The sequence below is a fragment of the Dendrobates tinctorius genome, unplaced genomic scaffold, assembly GCF_039654945.1.
Source record: "Dendrobates tinctorius isolate UK_male_01 unplaced genomic scaffold, ASM3965494v1 ptg000160l, whole genome shotgun sequence".
NCBI classification, from domain to species: domain Eukaryota; kingdom Metazoa; phylum Chordata; class Amphibia; order Anura; family Dendrobatidae; genus Dendrobates; species Dendrobates tinctorius.
In genome coordinates, this window is record NW_027361827.1 from 28,940,137 (window position 1) to 28,953,775 (window position 13,639).

The window sequence follows — 13,639 nt, forward strand, 5'->3', positions numbered from 1 at the left end:
CACCCCAATATTAGCCAAAATGATTTTGATTAGTAAATGTGACCTCTTGACTCCTGACTACAATACAGTATTAGCCTAAATGATTTGGATTAGTAAATCAGTCCTGGTGCATGCACCCTAATATTAACCCTCACAAATTTGATTAGTAAATGTGACCTTCTGAGTTCTGACTGCAGCACAGTTTTAGCTCTAATGATTTGCATTAGGAAATTGGGGCCTGGTGCATGCACCCCAATTTAGCAAAAAACTACTTTGATCAGTAAATGTAACCTTCTGACTCTTGACTGCAACACAGTGTTAGCCCAAACAATTTGGATTAGGAAATTGGGACCTGGTGCATGCACTCCAATGTTAGAAAAAAATTTGGATTAGTAAATGTGACCTCCTAAGTCCTGATTGCAATATATTATTAGCACAAAATGATTTCGATTAGCACAAACTAGTTAGATGCTGGAAGGTCGATTTCACACAGGACAGGATCCTATCTAACTATATGACAACTTACAGGATCAGCCTCTCTGTGCTGTTACACTGAGAAAATGGCACCAGCAAAACAACTTGTCTACTTATATGGAGATGGACATGTGAATTTTGCAGCCAATGACAGATGCCCTTATGTCTGGACGTTGTGGATGGTTTCTGCCCTGATTGCCTACCGGAATCTACACATATTAAGTTAATTAAAAAAAAAACTGAGAAACATTCCGCTGCTCCTCTGTCCTCAATCTCATAAAACATGTCCCCCCCCACTCATCCCTTGAGCCAATGATTGGTTGTGCTAACTCACGGTGCCTGCCAAATTCTGGAACATTCCCAGAAGATCCTGCATCTGGTCCGTAAGCCGCTTGACCTTATCCATTTTTTTAATATATATGGCCATTTATTCATTTAACTTCTAAATAAAAACTAATTCTAAAAAATCCTTTATTGTCAAATCTTTAAAAAATGAGAAAAAATCTCAAAAGGCACAAAAAACACTGATCAATATTTTAAAAAAATCCAGCTTAAATCCATGATATGATACCACGTCAGGCAGGGATATATACCCTAATTTGACCCTATAGGGCCCTATAATTCTTCCCTGCCTGTCAGCGGAGGTTGGCACCCTCTTGGAACGCAAGTGGCGCCCCCGCTCCGCGGTGGCTGTCCCTACTCACCCTATTAAGTTCTGTATCTAGAATATACCAGATTGCGGAACAGACAAATGGCTGAGTTCCAAAACCCATACTCAGAAAAATCATGCCAAAAACCACCAATAGGATGCAAAAAAAGGGGTGAAATACAGTAGCTGGAATAATTCTTATTTTATGGGAACATAGTGCGTAGGGAGACAAATTACACTATACAATCAGTCCCTAATTATGGATAGCCCTACCTAGCAGCGGAGCTGTTTCACCCTAAGTTGTTCTGGTGCCCACGCTCCACGTGGACTATCCCTTACTGACCCTCCATAATATTGAAGATTTCTATATGGGTACATATAGGGCCAAAAAAGCAATATTGCTGTCACAAAAATCCCCCCAAATAAATCAAAAATACATCTTAATGAGGGGTGGGTTAATAACATATGCCAATAGTGACCAATGATATCTATGGGAGATCAACCTTAACCTTTTAGATACCGGTTTCAACTAACAACAACATTATTCTCCCATGAAAAGGAAACCATTAGCAGTATAAGGCTGAGTTCACACGTGGCGTTTTTTTTGCGTTTCCGCGGCAGTTTTAACCGCGCGATTTTGCCGCGAAAACGCGAAAAATAAGCATCCCATGCATTCCTATGGGATTCCGCAATGCTGTGCTAATGCTGCGGTTTTTACCGTGGCGGAATCGCTTCGCGGTAAAAACCGCAGCATGCTCATTAATTTGCGGAATCGCGGCGATCCCGCACCCATAGGAATGCATTGTTCCGCTTATTTCCCGCATGTGGCTGTGCACACCATGCGGAAAGTAAGCAGAACAATTGCGGATGGTACCCATGGTCCGGAGGAGAGGAGACTGTCCTCCGGGCTTTGGGTACCATATCCCTGTAAAAAATAGAATTTAAAATAAAAAATATTGTTATTCTCACCCTCCGACGTCCCGCGCAGCCTTCCCGCTTCTCTTCACGCTCTCGTTCCCAGTAGTCCTTTGCGAAAATGCTCGCGATGACGTCCCTTCTCGCGGGATCGCGAAGTCTCGCGGTCATTCGCGCGACGTCATCGCGAATTACCGCGAGACGTCGCGATCCCGCGAGAACTGACGTCATCGCGGGCATTTTCGCAAAGGATTACTGGGAACGGATGCGCGGGACGTCGGAGGGTAAGAATAACACCATTTTTATTTTTTTTTTATATTCTATCTTTTACTACTGATGCCGCATAGGCAGCCTCAGTAGTAAAAAGTTGGTCACACTTGTCAAACACTATGTTTGACGAGTGTGACCAACCTGTCAATCAGTTCTCCAAGCGATGCTACAGATCGCTTGGAGAACGCTAGCATTTTGCAAGCTAATTACGCTTGCAAAATGCTAGTTTTTCCACGGGAAAATCGCGGGAATTTAAAATGCGATTTTCCCGCGGACTGGAATTCCGGAATTCTTGCGGTAATTTCCGCGAGAGTTCCGGTATGTGTGCACTTAGCCTAACCCATACCATTCATGTTCAATAGAATTGCACTATGCCCAAAATCAAAAACCAGCAAAAAGTCATATAGATGTAACTTCGCTTATCACTGATAAAGTATCGCCTCAACGCGTTTCCCTCCTAAACACGTAATTCATCAGGAAGCCCATGATGCCAATAAATGCTCCCACAGAGCATCCGATGTTGCGCCTGGTTGCAGGTGTCAATCAGAGTGTAGTCACTAATACCAATTTATAGTTACCTCGCCGCTTACTACCAATGATATAGTAGAAGGTCATAATAATATCACCTCCTACATGTCTCCCCTTTCAGTAGTATGCCTGCGCTGGATAGCTTAAACCCTAGAGGTATCTTATTTATGTTTCACTTCCTGTCAGGCAAACCCCCAGAGCTCTATTGCGCCTGCGTTCCTCAATCCAGCGCGTCCCCCATCTACCACTGCGCATGTCCAGACTCTCCCAATACATCCGCATGGAGTCCATCCATCGTGACCGTCCGGTATCCTCCCATCCGACGTATCACGCATCCAGTGGCTGGAAAAGCGTTTTTTCCATCATGCGTAAGATGATGTGGGTCGCCCGCCAGGGCAGTGGGGTACTCGGTACCGGGCCGATATCTCAGAGGGAAGTGTCACAGTAGCGGTGACCCGGTCCGTGGCCCTGGGCGCTCATGTAAAAGGGGTTAAGAGTGGCTGGTTAAAGTTTATAAGTGGATGATACGTGACGCCACCTGTGGTGCTCGGCGATGAAGATGTTAAGCCGACGCTGCAAACAGATCCTCTGGGACAGATGGTGTGGTGCAGCAATGATGTTGTTTTCAAACATTTTTATTGGATTTTAGTAAATAACAAGGGTTGGGAAAAGGGGAGGGAAAGAAGGGAAAGAAAGGGAATTAACAAAGGGAAAAGGGTGGGAAAGAGGATTAAGGTAATAAAAAGTAGAGAACTCAAGTCTTTTTAACAATGCCATACAAGTACATGAATATACATAAGTAATGTATCAAAACCCATACAATGCACATATATATGAAGCAATGATATACAGTCATGGCCAAAAATATTGCCACCCCTGCAATTCTGTCAGATAATATTCAGTTTCTTCCTGAAAATGATTGCAAACACAAATTCTTTGGTATTATTATCTTCATTTAATTTGTCTTAAATGAAAAAACGCAAAAGAGAATGAAGCAAAAAGCAAATCATTGATCATTTCACACAAAACTCCAAAAATGGGCCGGACAAAAGTATTGGCACCCTCAGCCTAATACTTGGTTGCACAACCTTTAGCCAAAATAACTGCGACCAACCGCTTCCGGTAACCATCAATGAGTTTCTTACAATGCTCTGCTGGAATTTTAGTCCATTCTTCTTTGGCAAACTACTCCAGGTCCCTGATATTTGAAGGGTGCCTTCTCCAAACTGCCATTTTTAGATCTCTCCACAGGTGTTCTATGGGATTCAGGTTTGGACTCATTGCTGGCCACCTTAGAAGTCTCCAGTGCTTTCTCTCAAACCATTTTCTAGTGCTTTTTGAAGTGTGTTTTGGGTTATTTTCCTGCTGGAAGACCCATGACCTCTGAGGTAGACCCAGCTTTCTCACACTGGGCCCTAAATTATGCTGCAAAATTTGTTGGTAGTGTTCTGACTTCATAATGCCATGCACACGGTCAAGCAGTCCAGTGCCAGAGGCAGCAAAGCAACCCCAAAACATCAGGGAACCTCCGCCATGTTTGACTGTAGGGACCATGTACTTTTCTTTGAATGCCTCTTTTTTCTCCTGTAAACTCTATGTTGATGCTTTTGCCCTAAAAGCTCTACTTTTTTCTCATCTGACCAAAGAACATTCTTCCAAAATGTTTTAGGCTTTTTCAGGTAAGTTTTGGCAAACTCCAGCCTGGCTTTTTTATGTCTCGGGGTAAGAAGTGGAGTCTTCCTGGGTCTCCTACCATACAGTCCCTTTTCATTCAGATGCCGACGGATAGTACGGGTTGACACCGTTGTACCCTCGGACTGCAGGGCAGCTTGAACTTGTTTGGATGTTAGTGGAGTTTCTTTATCCAACATCCGCACAATCTTGCATTGAAATCTCTTGTCAATTTTTCTTTTCCGGCCACATATAGGGAGGTTAGCCACAGTGCCATGGGCTTTAAACTTCTTGATGACACTGCGCACGGTAGACACAGGAACATTCAGGTCTTTGGAGATGGACTTGTAGCCTTGAGATTGCTCATGCTTCCTCACAATTTGGTTTCTCAAGTCCTCAGACAGTTCTTTGGTCTTCTTTCTTTTCTCCATGCTCAATGTGGTACACACAAGGACACAGGACAGAGGTTGAGTCAACTTTAATCCATGTCAACTGGCTGCAAGTGTGATTTAGTTATTGCCAACACCTGTTAGGTGCCACAGGTAAGTTATAGGTGCTGTTAATTACACAAATTAGAGAAGCATCACATGATTTTTCGAACAGTGCCAATACTTTTGTCCACCCTCTTTTTTATGTTTGGTGTGGAATTATATCCAATTTGGCTTTAGGACAATTCTTTTTGTGTTTTTTCATTTAAGACAAATTAAATGAAGATAATAATACCAAAGAATTTGTATTTGCAATCATTTTCAGGAAGAAACTGAGTATTATCTGACAGAATTGCAGGGTGTCAATACTTTTGGCCATGACTGTATATGTGCAGCAATGATGTTGTAACCCTCCACAGGCAGGGCTGCAGTCCCAGGGCAGAGTAGATGAAGAGGATAGGTGTTGAGGAAGAGGGTGTAGTGTTTGGCACAGAGATGTAGCAGTGCTGGAGAGTGTGCAGGAAGGAATCAAGGACACAATAGGGTGCAGTTTCTTTTACCTTTACTTTGCTTGGTAAATGCAGTCCAGAATTCCAGATTACAGATGGAACAGAGGTTGGCTAGCCTGGAAGCAACTTAGGAATCTCTCTATCAAATGGGTTGTGTAGTCTCCTTTCTAGCGCTTATTTTAGGTACTTGCAGTACGGTGTTACACTGAAGTTCCACTTGCTTGTTCTCATTTAGAACTCCCTCATATGGCAGACAGCTGTAGCCTTCTTCTTCTTCTGGCTCACCCGTTGCTGTTGTGCCTCCGAGTCTTATATGGGAACAGAGCAGTTACAGCTTCCTATTCCTCTGGTTTCTGTTGCAGGAACATCAGTATCCATACAACCTTGGAGACCGGGCTCCAGATCATGCGCTATAGCTAGAAGTGAGCCCTGAACCCTGCTCAATCTTCCAGCTCCTCTCCTCACGTCCACACACGTTGCCCTCCTCACACGAACTCCTATATTTCCCCTTCCTGGCCCCCAGAGAGCAGCTCTTCCTCCAGTTTTAGGTTCAGAGCTCCCTCTGCTGGCCTGGAGTGGGAGCTGTGTTGTGTGTTGTGATTAACTGACAGAGAGACCCTTCATTGCATCCAAGCATGACATCACACTCCCTAGGAGAAAGGTAATGCCACTGTGGCGACCATACTCCTGGGGGCGCCACATTTGCGAATAAAAAATGCTGTGTAAACATGCATTTTGCATGTGTTTTTGCATGCGCTTGCGCACGCGGATGATACGCTGCGGACTCAAACACTAATGTGAACCTAGCCTAAATGAGCCATAAAGGGCTGGGATACTCTTTACCCAGCTCCCAGTAAATGGGAAGGTGACTTTAGCAGAGCCCTTCCCAGGCTTGCTGTAACCAGGCAGCTGGCGTCTGGTGACATGGCTGGAGCCTAGTCGAGAATAGGTAGATTGCCCTTCGAGAAACCCTGGAAGGGTAGCATGAAGAGACAGGGAAACGAACCAGAAGACGAACCCTGAAAGCCAGCAACCAATACTGCTAGCACTACTTACCACCGCAACACATGGGAACTGCAATAAACAACAGGAACGACTTGAGCTGGGAGCAGGGTTACAAAGGCCGCCTGCTGAAGGAAATAATCAGGTGTTGGATACCCTGCAAGCATCCCCAGACAACCAGTCCCTGCTAACTTGCACAGCGATACAATTCCTCCACTGCCTAGTAACAGACACAGCAGTGTCCTATGTTGCCTGGCAACCGGGGAACACAGTATCCCATGTTCCTCAGACAGTGAAATCCGTGGAAGATATTGTGTCCCGCATCCCCACACATCCTACTACTCCAGAACGCAACACTCCATAAGATTGTGATGTTTTCCCTGCGCGCATGGTAGCTCCTCCTCAAGGGTCAGGATAATGGCGGCTCTTGTGACTGGAGTAGAGAGCACCGGACGCAATCCATTCCCAGGTGAGAGCACAGAACCACAATTCCTACCAATATGTGTAGGCTGTGGCATTAGGCTAAGTGCATAAGAACGTATAATAAAAATCAATGGTTTCGTCAAAAAAACTCTAAAGATTTTTTTCTCACTTGTCATCCTTAGGCTGTGTGCCCATGATGCGATTTTTAAGCATTTTTGCCTCGATTTTCGGCGTGAAAATGCTGCGAAAAAGTTTAAAAATCTTGTACATGACGCACCCCATGTATTCCTATGGCATTCCGCACATGCTGTGCTAATGCTGCGCTTTTTTCCGCGGCGGTATCGCATCGCGGAAAAAATCGCAGCATGATCGTTCTTTTGTGCGGAATCGCAAAGAATTGCCGCAATTCCGCACCCATAGGAATGCATGAGAATCGCTTACTTCCCGCATTGGCTATGCCCACCATGCGGGAAGTTAAGCGTCTCATGTGCGGTTGGTACCCACGGTGTGGAGGAGAGGAGACTGTCCTCCAGGCCCTGGGTACCATACCCTGTAAAAAAAAGAATAAAAAATCGGTGTATATTTACCTTCCGACGTCCCGCGCTGCATTCCCGGGCCTCAGCGTTCCCAGTAATGCCTTGCGGCAAGGTCCTGTGATGACGTAGTCTCGCGTGACTCTAGCGGTCTCACGAGATCGCTATAGTAACGCGAGACCAACGTCATCACAGGTCTTGCAAGGCATCGCTGGGAACGCTGAGGCCCGGGATGGCAGCGCGGGACGTCGGAAGGTAAATATACCCCAATTTTTTATTTTTTATTCTTTTTTAACATTTTATCTTTTACTATTGATGCCGCATAGGCGGCCTCAATAGTAAAAAAGCTGGTCACACTTGCCAAACACTATGTTTGACGAGTGTGACCAACCTGTCAATCACTTTCCAAGCGATGCTTCAAATCGCTTGGAAAGTGCTTGAGAAAATCGCGGCAAAATCGCGAACAGAATCGGGGTAAAACCGCGCGGAAAAAGATGCGCGATTTCTGGGAAGGAGTCCGGTTTTCATTGTGCATTTTAAAACGCTACGTGGGCCCATAGCCTTATGCAGTCCTTTTGCAATACAGTTTTTTTTTACAGTAGCAGCCATTAAAGGGAATCTGTCACCCCATTTTTTGCCTATAAGATGCGGCCACAGCAATCGGGCTTATCTACAGCATTCTTTAATGCTGTAGATAAGCCCCCGATGTAACCTGAAAGATAAGAAAAACGAGTTAGATTATACTCATCCAGGGGCGGTCCCGGGTCCGGTCCGGTCCGATGGGTGTCACCGTCTGGTCCGGCACCTCCCATCTTCTAGAGATGACATTCTTTTCTTTGCTTCCCGTTGTGGCTCTGGTGCAAGCGCAATGCTCTGCCCTGTAATGGGCAGAGAAAGTACGCCTGCACAAGAGCCACAGCAAAAGTAAAAAGGAGGATGTCATCTATAGAAGATGGGAGGCGCCGGACCACACTGTGACACCCACCTCACCCACCCCCAGTGAGTATAATCTAACTTGTTTTTCTTATCTTTCATGTTACATCGGGGGTTTATCTACAGCATTACAGAATGCTGTAGATAAGCCCCTGATGGCGGTGGCTGCAGCTTATAGGCCGAAAATGGGGTGACAAATTCCCTTTAATCATTTTCAGGCCCATTAACAGATTCCTATGTTACAGAAATGCAATGTATATGTAAGGATTGGATGTTATACAATGGCTCCGTATGGCATCTGATTTTTTTTCATGCATCCATAGACTTGATGAATCTTATCCGACACATAAAAGAGGCTAGTGCATGCTGCAATTTTTTGTTTCACGTGCAGATTTGGTTGGTGAAAAAAAATCGCTCATCTGTAGAGATGAGCGACTTTGCCTTTTTTTCTGGTCGAGTCTGGTTTCATGAAACCCAAATCTCTTAAAAGTTGGGTCGAACGAAATTGGCCGACTATAGGGAAAAGTTGGGGTCCGACTGAAACACGAAACCCAATGCAAGTCAATGGGGAAGCAAAGGAGTGGAGGACAGTAAACCACTTACAGTGCCCATTTCAATGCCAACAACATCAATTCTTATTACTTAAGCTTGTCAACCTTAATTTACTTTATAATAATAGTTACGCATTGAAAACTGGGGGTTATTTGGTTAAAGTTGTGGGGGGGGTAGGACTGGTGCCAGGTTTTTGTGTGCCCTGGGCCAAAGAATGTCAGTGCGCCCTTTTAACACATACCACAATTCATAATGCTCTGATATGGCACGGAAATATAGGTATAGTCCAATGAAAAATACTTCACTGCTTACATGACATGCCTGATATATATTTTAAACTCTACAATAGCTCCAAAAACGGACAATATATTACTCCATACAGTATTATGGCCAACACCTAGTGCAACATACAGAATAATGAGCCCCATATATTTCTCCATACAGAATAATTGGTCCCATATTATGTTCCCTACAGTATATGATGAGCTCCACATAATGCTACAGTATATGGTGGTCCCCATGGATGATGCTCCACTGTCTTATGGGCCCAAATAATGCTCCATAGAGTCCATATATAATGGGCCCCATTTCTAATGCTCCAGTGTATAATTGGCCCCGTAAATGCTGCTCCAGTGTTTGATGTCCCCAATTTGGAATGCTCCAGTATATGTTGGTCCCCGTGGACGAAGCTCCAGTGTGTTATGGGCCCGAATTTTGCTCCATATATAATGGGCCCTATTTCTAATGCTCCAGTGTATAATGGGCCCCGTAATTGCTGCTCCAGTGTCTGCTGTCCCCCATTTTGAATGCTCCAGTATATGATGTGCCAAATGGATGATGCTCCAGTGTATGATGGGCCCCACATATCATTCTCCAGTATATATTGATCCCCAAAAAATCCTCCCAACATTTAAAAAAATTAAATAGCTCTCCTCGCTGGGCACTGCTCTACTCTGGAGTCCTCAGCATTGCCATCTTCAAGCTCTCTGCACTTGTACTGTTTCAGTAGAGGGTATACAGATGTGCTGTCATCGCGCTCTCTAACCTGAATGTCACTGTCAGGAAAGGCGGAATTCGTCACAGCAGTGGAGCAGGCAGAGGTAAGTATTGCAAGTGCTGTGGCCCTGAGCAAGCATGGGGGGCCCACTCGTGGGCGACGGCACTGGCACAGGGCCCCTCATAGTATGATGGTATGTCTGACGGCGAGTGGGCCCTCCCGCCGGCAGAGACACTTTATTGTACCATGAGGGGCCCTGTGCCACTGCCGTCGCCCACGAGTAGGACCCCCCCACCTGCTCAGGGAACCGGCACTTTCATCTGCACCTTCCTCGGTGTCACCTTGTAAGGTGGTATAGTATGCGGGAAGGGGCACCTGAGTTTCCTCAGTGTCACATTCTGGCTCTGTAGAGTTCGAGGGGAATGTAGTGCTGTGGGTCAATGTATCAGCAGAATCATCTAGCAGTGGCTGTGCATCAGTGCACTCCATCTCCGATTCATGTTGGACTGGGGAATTCAGAATTTCACTTGATAACACAGGCATGGCATGTGAAAAGAGCTCCATGGAGTAATCTGAAGTGTGGGCTGCCGCATCCTTCACATTTAGTGGGGGTGAAGGAGACAAGGAAAGGGGTGGTAACTGACTAGAAGCCTGCACTGAAGACTCAGTGCTTGCATTTTTTTAAACTTCAAAAGAGGAGGTGATAGAGCTGGAGGCTGTTTCGGCAATGTAAGGCAAAACTAGTTCCTGATGCTCCGGCTTAAAAGCAGTTTACCTACTCCCAGAAAAGGGAGCCTTAAAGGCCTTCTTGTGCCAGACGATGAGGCAGGCTCAACACCTCCTGCCTTAGCTGCTATTGTGCATTTGGCACTACCAGCAGATGCACTCCCACCACCATCAGTACCAGCTGGCCCCCCCACACCCACATCCGTGGCCTCTTCCACCATACTTAATAATTTTTGGGAAAATGGACTCAAAATACCAGCAGATATATGGTACTGTTTCAGAAGCGGACAGCTCTATACAGTCTAGGGATAATTGTATATCTCTGTATATATTTCATGAGTCAGACAAATCGGTCACAGGCTCAGTATGGATTAGACAATAATATAAAAATTTGCAAAAGGGTACAGTATCACTAGATACAAGGTATATATAGTATAGTTTAAACATACTGAATCTCCAAATACATTTCAGGAGGCAAACACAGACGCCCTCAGGCCCAGTATGGATCCGACAACAATACAGAAATTTGAGAAAGGGTACTATGGCGCCCCTGAGGGAATGGTCGCCACAGAGGTACTGCACCTCATTGAAAGGTGTGGTATCCCACCCTCAGGTAAGGAGGGATCACCACTCAGGACTTCTTACCCTGCATTCAACACACACACTAGTTAGTCAGTGCTTTCTGGGTGTACCCGGCAGGAGGATGGCCTCATCCCATACTGACTAGGAAAGGGTGCTGGGGGATAGTGTGGAAGGTAGGTACAGTGGGAGGACCTTAGGTAGTGGAGTGATTGTGGGCATCCAATCAGAGAGAGCAAGGTGACAGTTGGAGGGTGGAGCTAGTCTGAGGTAAATGGATCTTTCTAGAGAGTTGTCAGTCGGTGACAGGACACAGTAAGAGCAGGATTTCAGTGAGAGGGCTGAGGGTCAGAGAAGAGAGAAAAATCTTGTCCAAGCTCCTAGACTGGAAGGAAAGGGTCCTTGGGGCACGGGAAGTGCAATAAGCCACCTGTGAAGACCGTTTCAGGAGAAGGAAGGACCAGGCCTCGTTGGGAAGGTGGCTCCTGAAGGTAGTGGAGAAATACAGGGCTCAGCTAGAAAGACGGAGGCTGAGGTAACTTTAAGCGCCTCAGTCATAGCCGCATTCAATACTCAAAAAGGCAGCAGTTGGAATAAAGGACCCCGGAGCCTGACCCATGTCGACCGGTGTGAACCATGGCTGTTGGCTTGGGACACAGTTTGCGAAGGCACACAGCAGGAAGGAAGGGAGAGATCAGCGCAGAGACACGGCCTAGAAAGGATACACAAGGAGGAGTCTTGAACAGGTGTTTCTGATCTACCTTGGAGTTTGCCGGAACCCTCCCTCAGATGACACAGTACCAAGCGGGACACCTTGTGCAAAAGACTTTTGAGGAAAACTCAGAAACTGCACCCAACTGTGTCCTTGGTGTCTTTTACAACTCGCCTGCTACACATGCTACACTCACCATCATCTTGTCTGCTTTAACACAGGCCCAGAGGATCTGCATTGCAGCGTCGGCTACCCTAGCCGAGTACCACGGGTGCCGTCATGATCCCCCTTTTCCAAATTATCATATCATCTTCCCCCTCATCTGAATGGTCATCTTCTTTATTGGACACCCAGGGCCACGGACCGGGTCCCAATCACCACCGTGACATACTTCCCCCTTAAAGAGCCTGAAAGGCCCGGTACTGAGTAACCCCCGGCCCTGCGTGGAGTTTCATTTTAACACCAGATAACAGGGATATTTTGTATAGTTTCATTAAAAATCTACGTATATATTTGAGAAGGCAGACACAGACGCTGTCATGGCCAGTATGGATTCGACAGCAATCTAAAAAGTTGAAAAAGGGTACAGTATCACCAGATACAAGGTATATTTAGTATAGTTTCAACATTCAAAATCTCCGTATTTATTTCAGGAGGCAGACACAGACGCTCTGAGGCCCAGTATGGATTACACTGCAATATAAAAAGCAGTAAAAGGGGAATGGATCCCAAGTGTACTGCTGTATACGGTGTTGGGGTCATTTGGCGATCTACGTATATATTTCAAGAGTAACACACAGTCTCGCACAGACTCAGTATGGATCACACCATAATATAAAAAGAAGATCCACAAGAAATAATCACACATGTGGGCCAATGTTCCAGGTGTCAATGATGCACTTTGAGTGGTGGGTGTAGATGAATTTCGGGCACAAAAGGGTACTGGATCAACAGATACAAGGTATATATAGTATACTTAAATTACAAAAAATCTCCGTATGTATTTCAGGAGGCAGACACATATGCTCACAGGCTCAGCGTGGATTACACAATAATCTAAAAAGTTGAAAAAGGGTACAGTATCACCAGATACAAGGTATATATAGTATAGTTTAAACATTCTAAATCGCCATAGACATTTCAGGAGGCAGACACAGACGCCCTCAGTCCCAGTATGCATTAGGCAAGAATATAAAAAGTATAAAAAGGTTACTGTATCACCAGATACAAGGTACATATAGTATTGTTTAAACATTATAAATCTCCTTACTTTTTTTCAGGAGGCAGACACAGACACTCTCAGTCCCAGTATGCATTAGCCAAGAATATAAAAAGTATAAAAAAGGTTACTGTATCACCAGATACAAGGTACATATAGTATTGTTTAAACATTATAAATCTCCTTATTTTTTTCAGGAGGCAGACACAGACGCTCTCAGGGTCAGTATGGATTACACAATATAAAAAGCAGTAAAAGGGTAATGGATCATAAGTGTACAGCTGTATACAGTGTAGGGGTCATTGTAAAGCTCAGTATATATTTCCAGATTCAGAAACAGGCTCACACTGGCTCAGTATTGATTAGACCACTATATAAAAACAGTAAATGGGTAAGTTATCACAAGCGTACAGCTGTATACGGTGTGGGAAATAATGAACGTTTGTTCACTGTGCAGAAAAAAAGAATAAAAGTATTAGTGCTGTGTAAAAAGCTGTCTGCACAGCACTGTACACACTCAGCAATACTTCTATAAGGCAG